Raw genomic sequence first — 20136 nt, 5'->3', positions numbered from 1 at the left:
TGGCGGTCCGCATTGGCCACCTGAGAGCCTAATTAGGGAACCACCTCTGCTGCACACACACGCACCCGTGAAACTCTCTGGACCCCTGGTGAGAGCCCGCACAGCCCACCTGAGACCCTTTAGACATCAGGCGGAGAACCCAGAGCAACAGAGTATGTAGCTTCATATTATTCTGCATTGTGCTGTGTAATGTATTGCTGGGATTTGTAGTCCTCTATAGCTGATGCTGTTCTGCATTGCTGTATAATGGTATTGCTGGGAATGGTAGTTTTCTATAGCTGTTGGTAGTCATTATTGCTGGGATTTATAGTCCGCTATATGATGGTATTCTGCATTGTTGTGTAATGTATTTCTTGGAATTGTAGTTCTCTATAGCCAATGCCATTCTGCAATGCTGTACAATGTATTTCTGAGTTAGTGGCAGAACTACCAGGGTTGCAGCAGTCGTACACGCGCACAGCCCTGACGAGGCATCCCTCCACTACCAGTGTGCTTTACATTTCCTAAACCGATAAATACATTCACACTACTGTTACAAGGATGGCAAAAGTGGCAGACGGGCGGGGAGAATGTGTGGAAGAGGCAGAGCGGGAGGGGGGCCAAGTTGCCGCACCATGGGCCTCTGGGTTGTACTTGCCCCCTGGGCTAAAAGTTGCCAGTCAGCCCCTGAATGATACCCAGCATTACTAAAACTGGGAGAAGGAGGAAAGACTGTGAATGTAGGTCTGCTCCCTGAGCATGGACCTGGCACTCACACTGTATTGATACAGATGCATCATTAGGACCACCCAACACCGGGACCAAGGAGGGAGAGGACACAATGAATTACAACCCCAATTCCAAAAAAGTTGGGACACTGTGTCAAATCTACATAAAACCAAAATGCAATGATTTGCAAATCTCATAAACCCATATTGTATTCACAATAGAAAAATAAAAAACATATCCAATGTTTAACCTTAGAAAATGTACCATCTTAAGAACAAAATAAGGTAACTTTGAAATTAATGGTAGTAACATTTCTCAAAAATGTTGGGACAGGGCAACAAAAAGCTGGCAAAGCAAGTGGTACTAACAAGGAAGAGCTGGAAGAACATTTTGCAACTAATTAAGTGAATTGGCAACATGTCAGTAACATGACTCGGTATAAAAAGAGCATCTTAGACAGTCAGAGTGTTTCATGAGTAAAGATGGGCAGAGGTTCACCAATTTGCATCTAAAAATTGTCGAACAATTTCAGAACAATATTCCTTAATGTACAATTGCAAATACTTTAAATATATCATCATCGAAGTACATAATATCATCAAAAGATTCCAAGAAATCTCTGTGCACAAGGGACAAGGCTGAAACACAATATTGGATGCCGGGAACTCTGAGCCCTCAGGTGGCACTGCATTAAAAACAGGCTTGATTCTGTGATGGACATTACTATATGGGCTCAGGAATACTTCCAAAAATCACTGTGCAACACAGCTTGCCGTGCCACCCAAAAATGCAAGTTAAAGCTCTATCATTCAAAGAAGAAGCCATATCTGAGCATGACCCAGAAGTGTGGGCCAAAGCTCATTTAAAATGGTCCGTGACAAAGTGGAAAACTGTTCTGTGATCAGACGAATCAAAATTTGACATTCTTTTTGGCAACTATGGGTGTGGCGTCCTCTGGACTAAACAGGAGAGGGACCTTCTGGCTTGTTATCAGCGCTTAGGTCAAAAACCTGCATCTCTGATGGTATGGAGGTGCATTCATGCATATGGAATGGGCAGCTTGCACATCTGGAAAGGCACCATCAGTTCTGAAAGATATATCCAGGTTTTAGAGCACTATATGCTCCCTTCCAGACAACGTCTTTTTTTCAGGGAAGGCCTTATATATTGCAGCAAACCAATGCTTAACCACACTAGATGCATGGCTTCATAGTAGAAGAGCCCGGGTGCTTAACTAGCCTGCCTGCAGTCCAGACCTTTCACCAATTAAAAACATTTGACGCATTTGGAAAATAAAAATATAACAAAGAAGATGCAGAACTGTTGAGTGTTTAGCAAAGTTAGGCAAAAATGGGACAACATTCCTCTCCCAAAACTCCAGCAGTGTTGTTAAAAGTAGAGGGGATGCTACACTGTGGTAAACATGGCCCTGTCCCAACTTTTTTGAAATGTGATGCTGCCACCAATTTCAAAATTACCTTTTTTTTTATATGGTACATTTTCTCAGTTTAAACATTTGATATGTTTTCTATTTTTTATTGTGAATAAAATATGGATTTGTGAGATTTGCAAATCATTGCATTCTGTTTTTATGTAGATTTTACACAGCGTCCCAACTTTTTTGGAATTGGGGTTGTAGAAGACATCTGAAAAAGGGAAAAAAAATAACATATTGCCAGGGCAGAACCTCAATGGGGAGGGGGCACGGAGCTGGAGTTTGGGGGGAACAGAGCTGGAGTTGGGGGTTTGAGAACCCCCTCAAAAGGATTTATGGAAAGTAATTTTTTTTAAAGAAAATATGTGAGCTGCCATTGAAGACTTGTTTTGAATGTTGTCTTCCTCATACTTTGCCTCTTGTTGTCACTGGACTGATGCAACCATAAGCACATCCAGTGCTGGTTTACCTGATATCTATATTCTTGACCTATATCAGTGACTTATCAAGAAACATAGATAAGGATTATAGCCCTTGACCATATTCCTTTCCTGAAGAAAACACTTTTATTATTGATTTTTTTCAGTGCTATATGGATTTGGTCAGATCCGAAATAGGCATGACCATGCTTCAACATGTCCAACAATAAACAGCTGATGCTCTTTCAATAATATAAAAGCTGTGCAGAAACAATTTGCATAGCTGCGCTTGGTGAGCCAACTTTCAGAATACCTCATGCTTAGCGCAGCATTCTATGACATTCTCCACTTTGTAAATGACTCAGTAACTGCTCATTAAACATGTTGTCTGTCACGTATCAAGTAGATTCCAGATTCTGCTTTTGAGTGGTAATCAGCTCTCAGATTAACTAATTGTAAGCAGATGGCAAGGAGAAATTATGGCAGTATTGCATTGATCCAGTGCTGAGAAGACGTTTAAGTTAAAAGGTTTTACCCTGCTGGATTCTGCATGAATGTTGTAAATTGAACAGACAAACATGCCTCTATTTAACTGTGATACAGAATATATATGTGCAAATCAACATTTATAGTAGTCTGTCAATTTAGGCATGAGCAATAGGTAGCAGTGTAACGTATTTGTAGATAAGCAAATACATGGTTGCCTACACCGTGTCACTGAGTGCATGGTACAAGAGGAAAAGAAAATTTAACTGGGCTTTACCTAAAGTCAAAAAGGAAACAGTGGTCAGTGAACAAGATGCATTTTTACATATATCAATATATCTATTTATAGCTGTAAGGGTGATTTTACACAGCTTAATCATGCTATGAATATATGGAAAAAAATCAGTTCTGGCATTGTGACATATAGGATAATCTTCATGATAGTATACATCACCAGTAGTGTTTATTTCTGGATTTTTAAAGTATGTGCCAGAGGGGCAGGTCATATTTCCCCATACTGGTAGACAATTATGTATGAAAAAGTATGCTAACAAGAAAATGTATATTGCCCTGATGGTCATTGTAACTGAAGGTGAAAAACAATCCACAATTTTAATCTGTCACCAGAACAGAATGTGAAATCTTCTAATGGGGACACTTTTTCTGGGTCAACTGTGTATGAGGTGATTTATTTCATTTTGGAGAGCTTTTTTTTCACGTTTGCATACAGGCAGTGCAGGGACATCTCTCACATGGGGCATATATGGTAAAAAGAAAAAAAAAAAACCTGATGGGGGAACTTACAAATAATTATCTATCTTAACTGAAGAAGAAAAACGTTTTGGCTTTAGATACACGGTTTACTTTAAAAGTATTATTATAAAATCATATTGGGGCCGGCACACTTCACAGGTGTTAGTTGATTTAGATTAGATTGGTTTAGATCAGGGGTCTCAAAGTACCTGCCCACGGGCCAATTGCAGCCCGCGAACCGGTACTATGTGGCCTGTAGCCATCTTACAAGTCAACTTGCGGGAGCAGCTACATGGTCTGCATCTCTGTCAGATGCAGACCGGCATTCAGATCCTTTCGGCCAGCGTTTTCACTGAACGCCAGCCGAAAGGATTGATTACGAAGGTCTGCACCAGACCTTACTAATCACCACTGCATCACCAACTCTGTGTAGGTGGACGAGGGAGTGTATTATTGTGGGGGGCTTAATCGAGGATATAATGCAGAGTTAATCGAGGATATTGTAATTGGGGAGTCATTGGGTAATAGTGATCACAATGTGATTACTTTTAATATTGAACACAGAAAAGGGAAGTGTACTGGAAGGACTAGAACCCTAAACTTCAGAAGGGCCAACTTGTGTATTATTGTGGGGGGCTGGGAAACAGGGAGAGTGTATGATTGTGGATTTGTGTGTATGTGTGGGGGGATTGTACTTGAATGGATGTGACAGCTGCCATTTGTAAAGGTCACATTAGAGATTGCACCTAAAGATACAGGTGTAAATGGGGTCTTATTGTATGTGTATTAGTGTGTGCATTTCTGTTTGTGGGTGTATGATTGTGTGTGTGTGTGTGTTAATGTGTGTGTGTGTGTGTGTGTGTGTGTGTGTGTGTGTGTGTGTAAAAAACATGGCAAAATGTACTGAGTTCCCGATCTGGTGCAGAAAATGGTGTGAACCTGCCTTAAAACCTTGCCAGTTACTCTGCAGACAGCTTCTTGATGGTTGTCCTTTAAAATAAATGTGGATAGCATGAGAAAAGGTTAGTGCCCTTATTAAGTTTACTGCTGCCTATGTCCCTACAGTTTGTGTTGTGTCACTGGAACAGGAAGTGATGCAAAATCTCTCCAGCAGGGACACAGAAAAAACACGCCTTGGTTAAAATCAGTATTGTGTAATATATAAAATGATATACACAAACATTGGTGCTTTATACACTGAGTGGCCAGATTATTATGACCACCTGGCATTTGTAGGCAAATTAGCTATAATTTCGCGCTGAAGTTGCTAGAGGGCCAGACCATTATAAATAGGGAAGCAGGTTGTTTACCACGACAGTAGAAGTGATTTTTTTCTGAAGATATGGGTAAACAACGCAATTTAACAGCCTTTGAACGTGGGATGATTGTTAGCGCTGGGAGCCATGGAGCGAGTATCAGCAAAACAGCAGAATTCGTTAAATGTTCAAGAGCAGCTGTTGTTAAAGTGTTTAAAGACTGGACTGTCAGCCGAAAATCTGGGTCTGAACGTGCGAATTGTGGCCATCAGCGAGTAGTCAATGTTTGTGCAGAACGGAGAGTGGCAAGACTGGTACAAGACAACAGAAGGGCAACAGTGCATCAAATGACTGCAGATCTTAATCAGGGATTGTAATGTCCAGCAAGCTTCTGTGTGTGGATCTCAGCTGCGGAGTGACTCTGTGGATGGCTCAGGTAGAGGGTTCACTGTCGCACTCTGTATTGAATGAGTGAGGTCGGAACCCCTAGCACATCATACACCACCACAGGATTGTGAACACAATAGTCGATAAGATGAGAAGTCCTACAGGTCCTCAATTGTCATTCATTGGGGCCGTGTTGTCAAAGATGTCAAAAAAGACAAAAATGCAGTATTGCAGTGTGCAATTATACCTTTTTTATTGGACTAACAAAATATATACAAGACAAGCTTTCGAGAGTGGCATTCAATAGAGTACTGTCACTTTAAGCCAATGGAGGATATTCAATCTTGTATCAGACTGAGAATACAGGTGGTACTTGTGATTTGGTGTAAAAAGTCCAGATACCCCGAGCCACTGGTTGTGGAAGCTTCACGACTGTGAATCCTCTGGAGGAGGACAGCAAGGTTCAGGATGGTGGAGGTGAATGCCCTAGCAAGTTGCTTGACGTTCTACCTCGCTAGAATGCCGAGCAAGTGAGCCTTGTTAGCTCTTGTAGGAGAGGCAGGTGTGTGTGGGTGGAGCCGTATTGGGGGGTGCCCCCCCACCATACCGTCTCCTAGCAACGGAAATGCTGTGTGAAGGCCGGCCTACACTGACTGTCACTCAGACACTGTACGTGTCTGAGAGTGGCGTCTGAGAGTAGAAGCCCTGGAGGGAACGCGATCGGCAGTATGTCCGAATTTCCGAAAATTCGTCCGAATTTCGATTCGGAACGAAACGAATCGCACATGTCTAATAGCAAGTGGTTATTGTTGGATTCAAGTTTAGCATGTTTTAAAATTAATTTTTAGATTACTTTGGCTTTTAAGCTTAGGGTGACGGGAGGACTCGGCAGGTCGCCTAGCAACCAGATGCCGGCGTGGCTGACCCAGGGGACGGAACCCGATTCGCTGACAGGGATCCTCTCAAATGATCTCTGAATGCACTGTTCACCGTACACTGCACCGTATGGTGGAGAACTATGGGGAAAAGCCTTAACCCCATAGTTCTCCTTTAAGTAAGTACCTGGATGTGACTTTACCCAGCATGTTACACCTTCCTGACCAATTACTCGGTCATGCAACACTGGACCCAAATTAATTTGATATCACTATTTGAGACAGATAGAGCTTTCTTTTACTGGTATTTAATAACCACTTTACTATATAAAGAAAAAAAGACTGAAAATTAAAAAAAAGTTTCCCTTACTTTCTGTTATAAAACATGGCCAGATTATTATGACCACCTGACGTTTGTAGGCAAATTAGCTATGATTAGCTATAATTTCACGCTGAAGTTGCTAGAGGGCCAGACCATTATAAATAGAGAAGCAGGTTGTTTACCGCGAATTTTTTTCTGAAGATATGGGTAAACAACGCGATTTAACAGACTTTGAACGTGGGATGATTGTTGGAACTTAAGCCATGGAGCGAGTATCAGCAAAACAGCAGAATTTCTTTAAATGTTCAAGAGTCAGCCGAAAATCTGGGTCTGTACGTGCGAATTGTGGCCGTCAGCGACAAGTTAATATTAGGGCAGAACGGAGAGTGGCAAGACTGGTACAAGACAACAGAAGGGCAGTGTCAGATTCCTCGCATCACCTTTCAACAGCCCAATGAAGTCATATTGCCAAATGAAGTGTATTAAGAGATACTGCTAAAAAGTACATGCCTACGCTATATGCCTATCTACTGACGTAAATTCCACACAGCTGTTGTTAATTGGGTATAAAGAGCATCATCAGTAATCCAGATTGCACAGTATTTCCCAGATGCACTGAGTGTTCGAGGCAGCCAATACAACTCGGGGTTGTGTGTGCAGTGATAACAATCTATAGCTCCTCCGGCTGGGTCATACTACAGTCCCATCAGACCCCTAACACTATAGTAACTTCCCTTGAGCTAGGGCTGGGATACATGATGTGGAACGACTTCCTAGCGCACTGAGTGTGTAGGAAGTCGCCTGACTGACCGAATCCCATACAGCCTACTAAATTAGTTCCGCAGCTGCCGTCCAAGGCCACCATAGCCGCTTGATTGTGATATCAGGAGATGGTTAGCTTTGGCAACTCTTACATTTCTCGCTTGACATGCTTACTTTAAGAAAACAGTCAACTTACAGATAAATAATTCAAAACAGTTGTGAGCCACCCAATCCTAACAAAAGTAGGCATTTAAACTATAAAATATGGAATGGTACAGACATGTAATACAAAAAGAATTAAAAATAACATTAAAAATATTTCATTAGTAGTTTACAAGGAAGGTCTTGTCATGGTATCCACAAAATGGCATATGTAGTCAGGAGCTGCTAAAGTCCCCTAGTGAATTCTTCAAAACAATAAATGGAAAACAGGAAAATGAGTGCAAAATAATTTGGGAGGCTCATCAGGATAGGAAGTGAAAAAAATATTCCAAATAGGAATACAGACAGCCAGGGCCAGATTACAAGAAGACAAAATAGTCAGGTACCTATAAGTGAAAGGTGACTGCAAGTTTATAAATATTGCCCACACAGTGTTTCCATCATCAGTAGGAATAATCATATTAGGTATAGGTATTTACAAATTATAACAATATTCTAAGCCTGGCTATGTACAATGTAAATGCCTTTTGTAAAATTGGTGATCCTAGCAGAGGGGTTTATTCTAAAGGTGCCCGTACACCTTACAATTATCTGCAGATTTTTTGTGGTCAGATTGGAAAAAGTGCAAAAGATTGGCCCAGGTGGAGATTACTCCATCCACACAGTTAAGTGTTGCTGGAGGAATCTCTTGCATCTTTTCCATCTAACTACAGAAAATCTGCAGATAATTTATAAGGTGTATGGCCAGCTTTAGACTGGCTGCACACTTATGGGGCTGTGTTTTCACATATTAAAAACAATGAAAAACCTGTGTGCATGCATTACCATGTGTTAAAACGCAGGCTCCAGTGATGGAAATCCAGACCTGCAGATAGCAAAGAAAATCAAACAGAGGATATAAACCTTACCTGCGCTATCCAAAATTAAAAACAAATGCTACATACATTGTAAGTAGTTTGATTATAATAGAAATTGCTGATTGGGATAAATGTTGGTAGAATTAGAGTTGAGCCTGGGCTTGGTGTGAACCCAGTTTGCCTGATTTTGCCCGAGTTTGCCCAAGTTTACCCAAGTCCACACAAAACTGTGACCACCACTCCCCCCTCCTGGCCTAATCACTGGCGGCAGTTGTGGCAGGGGGCACCCCCTGCCCCTTTGTAATGTATAGCTGTGGGTTGGAGAATGTACCTGTCAGTTTTGAGCAGACTTGGGCAAACTCGGATGCACTGGATTCGCACCAAGCCCTGGCAAATCAGTAGTAAAGATGTGGAAGAATCAGTCTACTTTTATGTAAAATTCACCAGTGACCTGTATTATTCTTGGCAAGCCAATCAACACATTTCTGCCAATAAAAATGTAAGAATATATGTCAGAGGATGTGCAATAATGTTCTGGCTAGCTGTTAAATGAACCTGTATAATATGTTGTCAGATCATTGTTGGTGCTGTTATCAGCATTGCAGCGAATTAAGTAACTCCTTCAGTCAATTTACAAAATGGAAAATAAAATGTGATCTGATTTGAGTCAGCAATTATTTGCATTAGCTGTTGCATAATTAGGAATTCCTGTGTGTGCAGCAGACTGGAAGAGAGGAGTCAGATCACACTAACTGCCTGGTTTATAGCATCACTCAACGTTGCTGCACATGGCAGAGCACAGTGCATATCATTTGACTGATTGGTGTCAGGGGAAAAATGTACTTTCACTCTAGGGAAAATGGAAACCATAGCACATTGTAAAAAATAATGATGCCTGTTTTTAATGAAGGTCTGTCAGAATGGTAGATTAAATATGACAAATGGATCATTTTCATAGTGAACATATCTTCATTCAGCTTATAATACCAGTTCATTAGTTCATTATTATGGCACGTCGACTTATTTTAAATACAGTCAGTATCTGGTCTCCAAAAACCGCCTTTTACTTGGACACTCTTTAGATACGTATTTCTATATTCTCTTTCCTGTTTGTCAGTCTTAAAGGAGAACCTATGAGATGAGTGATTTCCACTCACCTCATAGTTCTAGCCGACCTGTGACAATGAGACTGTCACAGGTCGGCTCAGTAGATCGGGAGGTGAGCGAACACATACCGGGTTCGCTCAACTCTCGATCCTGTCATGGCTCTCTGCCGTGACAGGGGGAGGGGCTGGATTCCCCTCTCCCCGCTCCTATCTGCCATCGCTGACTGGCGGAACGGACGGGGGAGGGGGCGGGTACAGCTGGCTCTGCCTCTAGATAGGCAGAGCCAGCTGTCACTCATGCAGCTGGGCGGATCTCGACATCGAGGTCGGGATCCGCTCCGGCTGCGGCGTCTCAGTATATCGCGAGCTGTAGCTGTAGACCACTGCAGAGGTAGGGGAGAGACAGAAAAAGGACTGGTCTAAGGAGAAGGCAACTTGGAGTTTCAGGTGTGTATAACTTTTTTTAACCTAGACATAAATGAGGAGTTAACCCTTGCTGTGCGGGGGTAGCCCCACTGCAAGGGTTAATAAAAAAAAGTCTTGGAGTTCTTTAATGGTGCAGTACTTAAATACACAAAGCACAACAATATTGAATCAATAGTACACATGCCTCCAGATTAAATGTTCCAAATGTTTGTAACTGATAAATTACATGTCCAAAGGTTTATGGATACCTTAGAACAGGGGTGTCAAACTCAATTTTATCGTGGGCCGCATGAAAATTATGGCTGCCCTCAAAGGGCCTGTAAGACTATATAAATGTATCTAATCTTTATCATAATTGCCTCTGCATTTAATTATCACTGGTTTTAGTAATAACTTAATACCTAGATCTGAAAGTAGAAGTCTAGGAAATGGCCTGGTGGGCCGGACTTGGCCCCTGGGCCTTGAGTTTGACACATGTGCCTTAGCATCACACCTATGTGACCATTTGGCTCTAATAGCATGCACTCTTTTGTGAAGGCTTTCTACAGAATTATGGAATTTGAGCCAGTTTAGCTAAAAGAGCATTTGTGGGTTCAGGTACTTTATGCATAGGGACACAGCGGTGCTGTAACAAAAATTGACATTCACCAAACTGCTGCCACAAGGTGAAAGAACACAATTGTTTAAAATGTCTTTGCACTGTGTGCTATAGCATTATCCTTCACTACAGTATCCTTCACTGGAAACACCTGAACTCAATAATTTGGAGGAGTGCCCACAAACATTTGGCCATATGGTGTCGCTGCATGAGAACCCAATAAACCGTCTGTTTTTACTACACAAGAAGGTATGTTTAAAAAAAAAAACTATTACTATTTGGTGGTCCGATTACATACAAACAATGCTTCTTTTTTAAAGCAGAGCTCCGGCAGAATTTTTCTTTGTGTAGGTGCTAAAAAAAAAGGTTATACTCACCTGAACCTTGGAGCCGTGTTGCTTTTAGACCAGATTGCAGGAGAATCCTGAGTGGCCCCAAAACGTTGCGATGTGACAAGATGTGTGTGCATCAAAAAATAAGATCACTTCATCAAGATTTTACTATGGTGTGCTGGTGATATATTTTACTACTTGCTTTTAAACCAGTCCCTGGAGCCTCTCTCTTCCTCCGCTGCAGTGGTCTAGGGTCCTGTAACTCATCACGTTCTATACAAAGTGTATAGGCTTCAGAGACCAGAGAAGCAGGCTACTGGCTCAGCATTCTTTTTTTTTAGCACCTAGAAAAAAAATTAACACTTAACTCTTGCAGTGCAGGGGTAGCCCCACTGCAAGTTTAAGAACTTTTGTGCCAGAGCTCTTCTATATACTAACTGTATGTGACCATGCGTGCCTTATTTTACTCATATGATGAAGTGTGCAGTACATCTTGCCGCCTTAGAACAATGCTTCACTAATTTAACTTTAAATGTAACTTTACAAGACAACTGTGCCTTCATTATACATGTTAAAAGCTACATAATTTCTTGGAAAAAAAAGCAAAAGAATCTGTGCAGGAATACACTAGGAAAGATCATATATGCTTAGTGGCTGTTCCATTTTTAACCCAAAAAAACAGGTTGTAAAATTACATATCTAAAAATACCTAGTAATTGCATTTCTTTGTTGAATGTGCCAATTAGGAAAGGGGAAGCAAGGATTAAGTGAGTATAATGATTACTTAATAATGCACATTTGTGTGTTCGCCAGACCATGTATAGACTCTCAGAAAGGAGGTATCAACGCCAAAGATTTTTTTCTTTAATTAAGTGAAAGTAAAAATAAATTATCCATACAACATTCACATTATGTAGATATACAGTATTTTCATCACTGTTCGCCCTTATCTACACTCTCCAAATTTAAACAGTGTTGCTGACTTTTTATTTGGTATATTTTTTATATATATTTTTGGTATATGTTTTGCTATACAGTAATTGTTGACTTGGCCATTTTGTATTGTAAATTGTGTTGTATTAATACAAATATTAGCTATAAGAGAAATACAAAATCTGGTGACTGTTGAAAAACAATGAAAAAAATGGTAATAAGGAACCTGTAGACTAAAGCAAAGAAGAACATATAAAATCTATAACATGCATTGTACCCCACAAAAACAACAACCTTGTATTAGCCTTAGACCCGGAAACCCCAAAGCACAAATTTGTCTGTACATGGAAAAATATATTTTCTCCATATTCATTTCAAGCAGGCCAAATTTGCAGTCTGTGTATTTGGCCCATTAAATTAGAGGAAACCATTTTTTACTTTAACTAATATCCATAAAGATGCATCTCTTCAGTCATTTGAAAGTAGTGACACCACTGACATGTTTGATAGCTATGCCGATATTAATAGCTAATGACACCCAGAGTGAAATTGTTGTACTATAAAGTGTATCTTTATATAATAAACCAACGTACCTGTGACAATTCTATTTTAAGTCAGGCCAGTTAAAAATTGTTGATTAGCAGGAAAAAAAAGCATGTTTTACTTTAGTGAGGAACATGTTAAGCCTTTCATCACTGCCTACCTCCCACTGGAAAAATTCAGTTACTATCATGGACACTGATCACAGGCACAAGCAAAAAAGAAACCTTTTAGAGGTTTTAATCATTCCACACTTTATAAAATGTAAAAAAAAAGAAAATGGCTGCGCTTTATTTTAGACATAATTTAATAGCACAAAATAGGAATAGATCACAAACACAGAACGGTGAAATCTGTGTCCCTTAATGAACTTCAAGAAAATAATTTTATACTTAGTACAAAAATCTTGTTTTCTTCATCATTCATTTAGGGACAAAGCATTCAGTTAATCTCAGACAATTAGGATGTCCAAAAGCACTCCAACTGATGGGTGGGTAACACTGCAAACAAAATGATAACAGTTCCACAACAAACAGAATAAAACTGAGGGCAGCCTGCAGCTCAAAGAGTTGTCTGAAGGACCTTACACCTAAAGCTGGAATGAGAAGAGGCCTGAACATCAAGCTGGTAAAACTTAGAAAATGTGGAAACAGAAGACAAGGTGGCAGCCTTGGAAATTTAGGAAACATTTGCCTGTTGCTCAAGAGGCACCCAGTGATCTAGTAGAGTCTGCCTTGAGAGAAAAAGGTGGAACTTTGAACTTAAGCCTATACACTTATACAATGAGCTGTTTTAGCCACTAAGACAAGGTGGATTGAGAAGCTGATTCCCCTCTACTGGGACCATCAGGACTGATAAAAAGAGAACCAGTTCCTAATGGAAACAATGGCTGAGATGAAACCTCCTATAGCATTGATTACATCCAGACAGTGAAGGGAAATGTAATTCTGATGTACTGGAATTAGACATAGAGATGTAAGAACAATGTTTTAGTTTAGGTAAAAGGCCAAGACCAACTTGAGAAGGAAGGAGGCTCTGGGCTTCAATTCGACCGTATACTTATGTAAGACCAGGCAGGGTTCTTTACAGGACAAGATTGATAGCTCAGGCACACAACCTTGTAAGTGAGAATATAAAAGGGACTATCCCTAAAAGGTTCAGAGGGTGGTCTCTGAAGAGCTAAAATAACCAAACTGAGATCCCACAGGGTCATATAGGTTTATACAGGATGAACTCCATGGGAGACACCTTGTACAAAAGGTTTGCCTAATGAATGGAAGGATATTAGTCTTTGGAAAAAAATTGCAAGGACCTAGATTTGGTTTTGATAATACTCAGGGCCAAATGTTAATCCAGACCTGATTGAAAAAAGGTCAGGATGTGTCCTACAGAGTATTTCCGGGGGTAAAACCTTCTTTCCTCCCACCAGGCAAAGTAAGCCTTTCAAGTGCAATGGTAAACCTTACAAGAGATATATTTACTAGCTTTGAAAAGCATGTAAATTACTGAATCAGAGAGACCCCTGTCTCTCAAGAAATGGATTTCAACAGCTATGTCATTAAAGACAGTGACCATGAATCAGGGTGGTAGACCAGACCTTGAGATATGAGATCTGGTTGATCTGGAAGAGCCCAGAGAGTGTCTGCAAGAAGTTTGATCAGGTCAGAGTACCACATCCACCTAAGTCAAATGGCTCCTATGAGAATCACCAGAAAGCTTTCCATATTGATCCTCAACAAGAAATATGTTTCAAATAAAGAAAGGAATAGATCGGGCTGTACTGATCCCACAGAGCCACTTGAGCATCCCCTGCTTCCACCAGAGGATCTCTACATCAGGAGTCAAGCCTTAATCTGTGCCGTTTTCAGGTTTAGGGCCATTCCCCTGGGTCCACGTGCTGCCGGCTGAATTAGTCTACCTGCCAATAGCCCATGCTTGTAATCTGAACTGTAGACAAGGCTGGAATGTGAAGTTCTGCCCAGGCTAGAATTTGTGCTACCCCTCTTGCTGCAGCAAGAGATTTGGTTCCTCACTGGTAATTGATGTACACCATTACCATGGCATTTTCTAACTGGATCCTGATTAGGTGCAACTCCAGTGGAGACATCCAACAATCAAATTGCCCATAGCCCCACAATGTTGATTGAGAGATGTAATTCCTCCGCTGATCAGGTACCCTGCACCGTCAACTTGTCTGGGACTCCTCTATAGCCTGTCAGGCTGGCATTGACTGTCTTCCAAGACATTAGGAGGAAGGATTTTCCCAGTTTCAGAGCTGGACCCCTGAGCCACTAGGCCAGAGATGATCAGTTCTTGTGTTTTAGGCAAGTTGAATTGTCTAAAGACTAAACCGATATGTTTCAAACTGACAGAATGTTTTGCTGTAGGGGTTTGGCTGACACAGAAATTGGTATTGGTATTGCCTTGAAGGAAGCTACCATCAAGCCATAACTAAGAGCAGATTTTGCATTAGAGGAGAAGCATAGTCTGACAGGGATTGCCATCATCTTTGATCAATAAAGTTTTAGGGTACATTCACACCAGTAGCTACGCTCAACTGCACGGCTGTTGGTGTGCACGTCCCCAGACAGTGCCGATGCACTGTTTCTTTTTTCTTGTTAGAACTTTACTGAAATTTCACAAGTGACATTTCCTTCAGTTATGTGGGCTAACTGCAGTTGTAGCAGTTGTGGTTGTACTGCGTCTCACTGCAGTGCCCTTAAAAAAAGTACTGCATACTGTAAATTCATTCAGGCTGCGCTGGCCATTTTTTTCAAGCTCAGCCTGAACGCAGATAGTGTGAACTGACCCCTAGTGATCACCGATCTGCATTAGTTCCGCTTGCTTTCTATAGAACAGGGAATGAATTAACTCTTTTTGCCAGGCCAGCATCTGCAGCTAGCTGTTGACTTAAGTTGTACTTTGTACAGTTTCATTATTATGTGATATAGGTTGGCCAGCTACAGTGTATTATGAGACTACTACACAATGTGTGCATCAAAGGTGGACAAATTAGTGCAAAATTAAGTTATATTTTGTTAAATCATTGCGTTCACAGGCAGTTTGTAAATGTCTTCTGTTTTTACTCCCATAATGGAGGCTTAAAAACTTATGAATGAAGTTTGCTGGTAATTTGGCTACTTGGCTCTTTGGATTTGTCTAGCTGTGCTCTATATCAACAGCTGTTTTGTGATACAAAAGACCTGTAGCAAATGACTTAAATTTTATGAATGTGTTTTCAATTTGGGAGCTGTGCCATAAAGTACAGTTATGAATTTGTTAGATGTCAAAGTAATTATAAGAAGAACTAATTCCCATTGCATGTCTTTAAAACCTGTAATAAAAACCAAGCTATAAAAGAGAAAAATAACCACTTGAGAATTTCAGAAAATTGCTTAGTACTTCAGGCTTTCCTTATTGTCAAACCCTTTTCAGTGATGTAAAAATCGAGCACATGAAATCAAAGTTATGTGCTGTAATTATGTTTAAATGTACTTTTGTGTTCATTTGTTATGCGTTTATTAAAATTGCAATCTCTATGCCTTCAGTAGTAGCAACACTACCATGTTACAGTAAAGATATATAGCAAAATTCAGTTTATAAAAATAATTTTGGTTGTATAAAGAATACATTGCCCACGGCAACAAAGCAGATTCCAACTTTAAACGATGTGAAAATGTTGCAGCACTTAACACTAAAAAGCAATACCAATGGTTTTGAGCACTATGTCAGAAAATCCAATGTCAAAGCCTGTACAGTATTAGAATTCCTTCCAAAATTATCTATGGGTAAATCCAGTTGTTGGCTGGTACCTAAAATGTATTAAACAAGATGTGTAGAATTGGGTAATAATGTGTGGTAGTCCTGATTTGTTAACGTTTTGTACTCCATGCACTCCAGCAGAGAGCTATAATCAAAACAATAGACATGTGCGATTCGTTTCGTTCCAAATCGAAATTCGGACGAAATTTCGGAAATTCAGAGATTGGGATGTATCCGAATTCCGAATTACAGAAATAACAAATGCAAACAAATCTGAATTTCTGGGCATCGTGATTGACGTTGCATTACATCGATGGACCCATTTTTTTTTATTATTAAAGGAATAGTCAAAACATTTACTGTTTGATTTTTTTTCAATTAAAGGATTTTATCAAAAGACTGGACTTTTTAATAACTATTTTATTTAACCCTTTAGTGAATAGGTGCCCCTTACTCATTCACAAGGGGGGGGGGGCGGCAACTGGATGCCCCTTAATTAAAGGGGTAGCCAGATGCAAGGGCATGTGGCCTGGTAAGGCGCAGGGAGGGGGGCACTCGATTGTCCCCCCTTTCCTGCCCTGCCAGGCCAGTGCCCAGATCCAGGGTCTGGTAGAAATGTTAGGGGGACCCCACGTTCCCCCCCCCCCCATTTTGGGTGGTGGGGTTTCCCCGTTAAAATTCCTAACAAACCTGAAGGGCCTGGTATTTTTCTGCACTTTTTTTCTGTTTTAACTTGGGGGGTCCCTCCTAACATTCCTACCAGACCTAAAGGGTCTGGTATGAATTGGGGGGAACCTCACATTTTTCTTTTTTTTCCTCTTCAGCATACTAAAAAAAAAAATTCGAATGTCACTTTGCTGCAACGAAATTTTGTCCAACAAACGAAATTCCATCCAGATTACCGCTAAAGAATTTAGTCCGAATCTGAATCCCGAAACGAATTCAATTTCTGACCCGAATCCTGAAAAACGAAATAACGCAAAATCCGCATCAAAACTAAATAAAACAAATTTTTTTGCTGGTGCACATGTCTGCAAAACAATACACCTTTTCTAGTTCAAACACAGAGGAATGGCAGTACAGAACACCTCTCCAGTCAAAGTTAACTGGTTTTCTGCATTGCATGTAATTCATCAAAGCTTCACACAATTTTAACAGTTCATGTTTTTGTGATACATTACTACAGCAGCTCTGACAAATTGAAGTAGCATGAGGAGCATTGTGTAAAAATATGCATTAAAATTACCAGGGTGATTTACAAAAACAGTTTTGAAATCAATATGATATGCTTGAACAGCACATAACGTGCACCTGTGAACCTTCTATGGACATTAAGGATAGTGGAGAAAAAGATCTTCAAAGTTCACAATGGACACACGGAGATCATAGGTCATGTTCCCTAACTTCTTTTGGCAGCAGGAACTTGGCAGCTTGCTAACTTTACAGTATATACAAAAAGCAAATGTTAGAAGGTGTTAGAATGCAACAGAAACCCAACTTCAGAGCCTCTGATCTTTGAGAATAAATTGCTCTGTAGTGCTTAGAGCTACAGAGGTCAGCTAGGGCTTGTTTAAACCTCTTGCCCTGCTTCTCAAGAATAGTATGGGGCACCAGTGCACTTTAAAGTTCATTTTTCGTATTAAAGAAACCTTGCAATGAGATGCCATTGCTGTCCTCCTTCTAAAAATGCTGGTTGCTTGAATACCATGCTAAATCAATGGTTTAATACTGTCTGAGTCAATAACCTGACAAATGTATACAGATCAGATATCCTAATTTAACTCTGCATGCATGTATAAAGTCAGTATATTGACTATTGACTATATTGACTTGAATATTTCCAAGCCATAGGATCAGAATGACAGCAAGTCAACTAGCATTTTTAGAATTCCTACATATTTCTCTCTGCACAGGCTTCTTTTAAGATCCTGTAACTGATATGAGATTTTCCTGAGGAGTACCAATTCTGAGATTCCTTCTGTTTAATATGAAACATATGGTATGGGTTCTGCGCTGTGTACTTAATCACATTGAGCGGTAATGTGCAGAACTCCATTTTGAATGCTTCTCTAAAGTTTGTGTTTCTGAACCTGATCTTTTAACTGGCAACTTGTATTGCCTATATTATAAAATCAACACAGACAAAAGATAAGGTATAGCATTATATTGCATATTTCATCTCCTATCCTATACTTGTGGCCTTTCAGAAAATATTGTCAACGTATATGATTTTCTCCTAAATACAAATCTGAGAGCCAAAATGGCTATTTGCTATCTAAACAATTTGCATTAATTAATCCCTAAATATTTTGCATCTCTGAGAAGGAAAAAAGGGGATTTCTTTGACCTTTTCAGCTAATTTGGGGTCACTTTGCAGTAGTCTTTGTAATCTTCTAATAACATTCAAAGTAAAAAGCAAATATACCATGCTATTCTTGTAAGAAATAGTTAATTTTAAGGCATATTATGAGCTTTACCAGAGCGTGATCAACCAAATGTTTATTACAGTCTCTAACCAGTATTATACTTCATTAATCCCCAGCTGGAGCTCTAAAATATTCCTTCTTTATGTTAATAAACTTTAGTCTGAGGTATTGCCCCTAAGGAATGTTTTTTCTCGCTTATAAATGATTAAAACTACCCAATAAAGGAGATTTATGGTAGAAAAGTACCTAAACTGTCATCTCAAATTGTGTAGGTTTAGTGAAAACCTCTTTAGTGAGATAGAGAAAAAGATGACGAATATGGTGAATCATTTTTTTGATGGTTTACAATTTGTTTTGCCCCATAATGAATATTCTATGATAATGTGTGCAATGCCCAGGTTTCAATATGTAATATGAGCAAGACTGTGGCAGTGAGGTATGTATATTTGCTTTTGGCATTGTGGGAGAAGACTGCCATCTGTAACATGAAAAAAACTATCTGGTGTGTCTACCTTGGTTCTAGGCATTTCAGTTATATGCTCCGGATTAGATCAGAGGAGTTTGTTGCATGTGCTGTATATGCTATATGAATGTGAACCAAAGCTTTCTTATTTTTTGATACAGTATTACAGGTGTCATGAGAAACAGAAGGTGAGGGGAAATCCCCCCACTATTTGAACAATTGTGTTCAGGAGCACTAATGCTCCACTGACACACTAATGGAGCCCCTTGATCACCTTTATGAAGAGTAAGGTAAGTATAGCTGCTTATTCTCCTACAGTAGACAAAATGAGCATTAAATACTTGCAGTGTAGGGGGCCCCTATGCAAGGGACATTTTTTTCACTAAACCCGGATTTAATCTTTAACATTGATCTAATAGTTGTAGTTACAGGCTTATTATTATTATACAGGATTTTTATATAGCGCCACCAGTTTTCGCAGCGCTTTACAATAAAGAAAACTTTACTTAAAACTTTACTGAAAGAAAATCAATAGTAGCTTGACTAATGCAGGGATATCAATATTCAGCCTTAAATTATCATACATATGCAAGTGTGTCTATATACAATAAATATGGAATTATACTGTACGTAAACTCCATCACTAAAATCTCATATGAGCTTTAACTTGTTAATGTTATTTTAAAAGTGATTTTCAACATTTTAAATCTGCAGCTTTTAATAAATTAATAACTTGTGATCTGGCCAAGAAGGTCATTGTTCAGGAACATATAGGGTGACAATGCTCTGGCTCTTTCTCCTAGTTGTGCCTGGCCAACCTGTCACACAGGGGTCTATTCATGAAGCTGCCAAAGGATCTAGCCGTAGCTTCGGCCGATCCTTCGGCTAGCTTCGGCCCCAGGACCCCTTCGGTTCCGTACAACCGAAGGGGTGCTGTACGGGCTATTCACTATAGCCCGTACAGCTCCCGAACGTGGCCGAGCGGCTCAGTCGTGCCGAACGCATATGCATCGGCTCGGCTGAGCCTTGCTGAAAGCCGAAGCTGGCCGAGCGGCCGGCCATTGGCCAACCGACAGCCTGCTTCTGACAGTTGGGCGGAGCCAGCCGTGATCTTACGGCTGGCTCCGG

The 20136-nt window shown here is 40.2% G+C and overlaps 1 protein-coding gene across 1 annotated transcript in view; it reads left to right on the top strand.

Moving 5' to 3' along the window:
- GABBR2 (gamma-aminobutyric acid type B receptor subunit 2) overlaps positions 1-20136 on the top strand; it is a 509415-nt gene that overhangs the window by 289696 nt on the left and 199583 nt on the right. The gene's annotated exons all lie outside the window — the stretch shown is intronic.

Source organism: Nanorana parkeri, unplaced genomic scaffold (genome assembly GCF_000935625.1).
Source record: "Nanorana parkeri isolate BGI_ZX_2015 unplaced genomic scaffold, ASM93562v1 scaffold825, whole genome shotgun sequence".
NCBI lineage: Eukaryota > Metazoa > Chordata > Amphibia > Anura > Dicroglossidae > Nanorana > Nanorana parkeri.
This window is presented reverse-complemented; position numbering and strand designations above follow the sequence as displayed.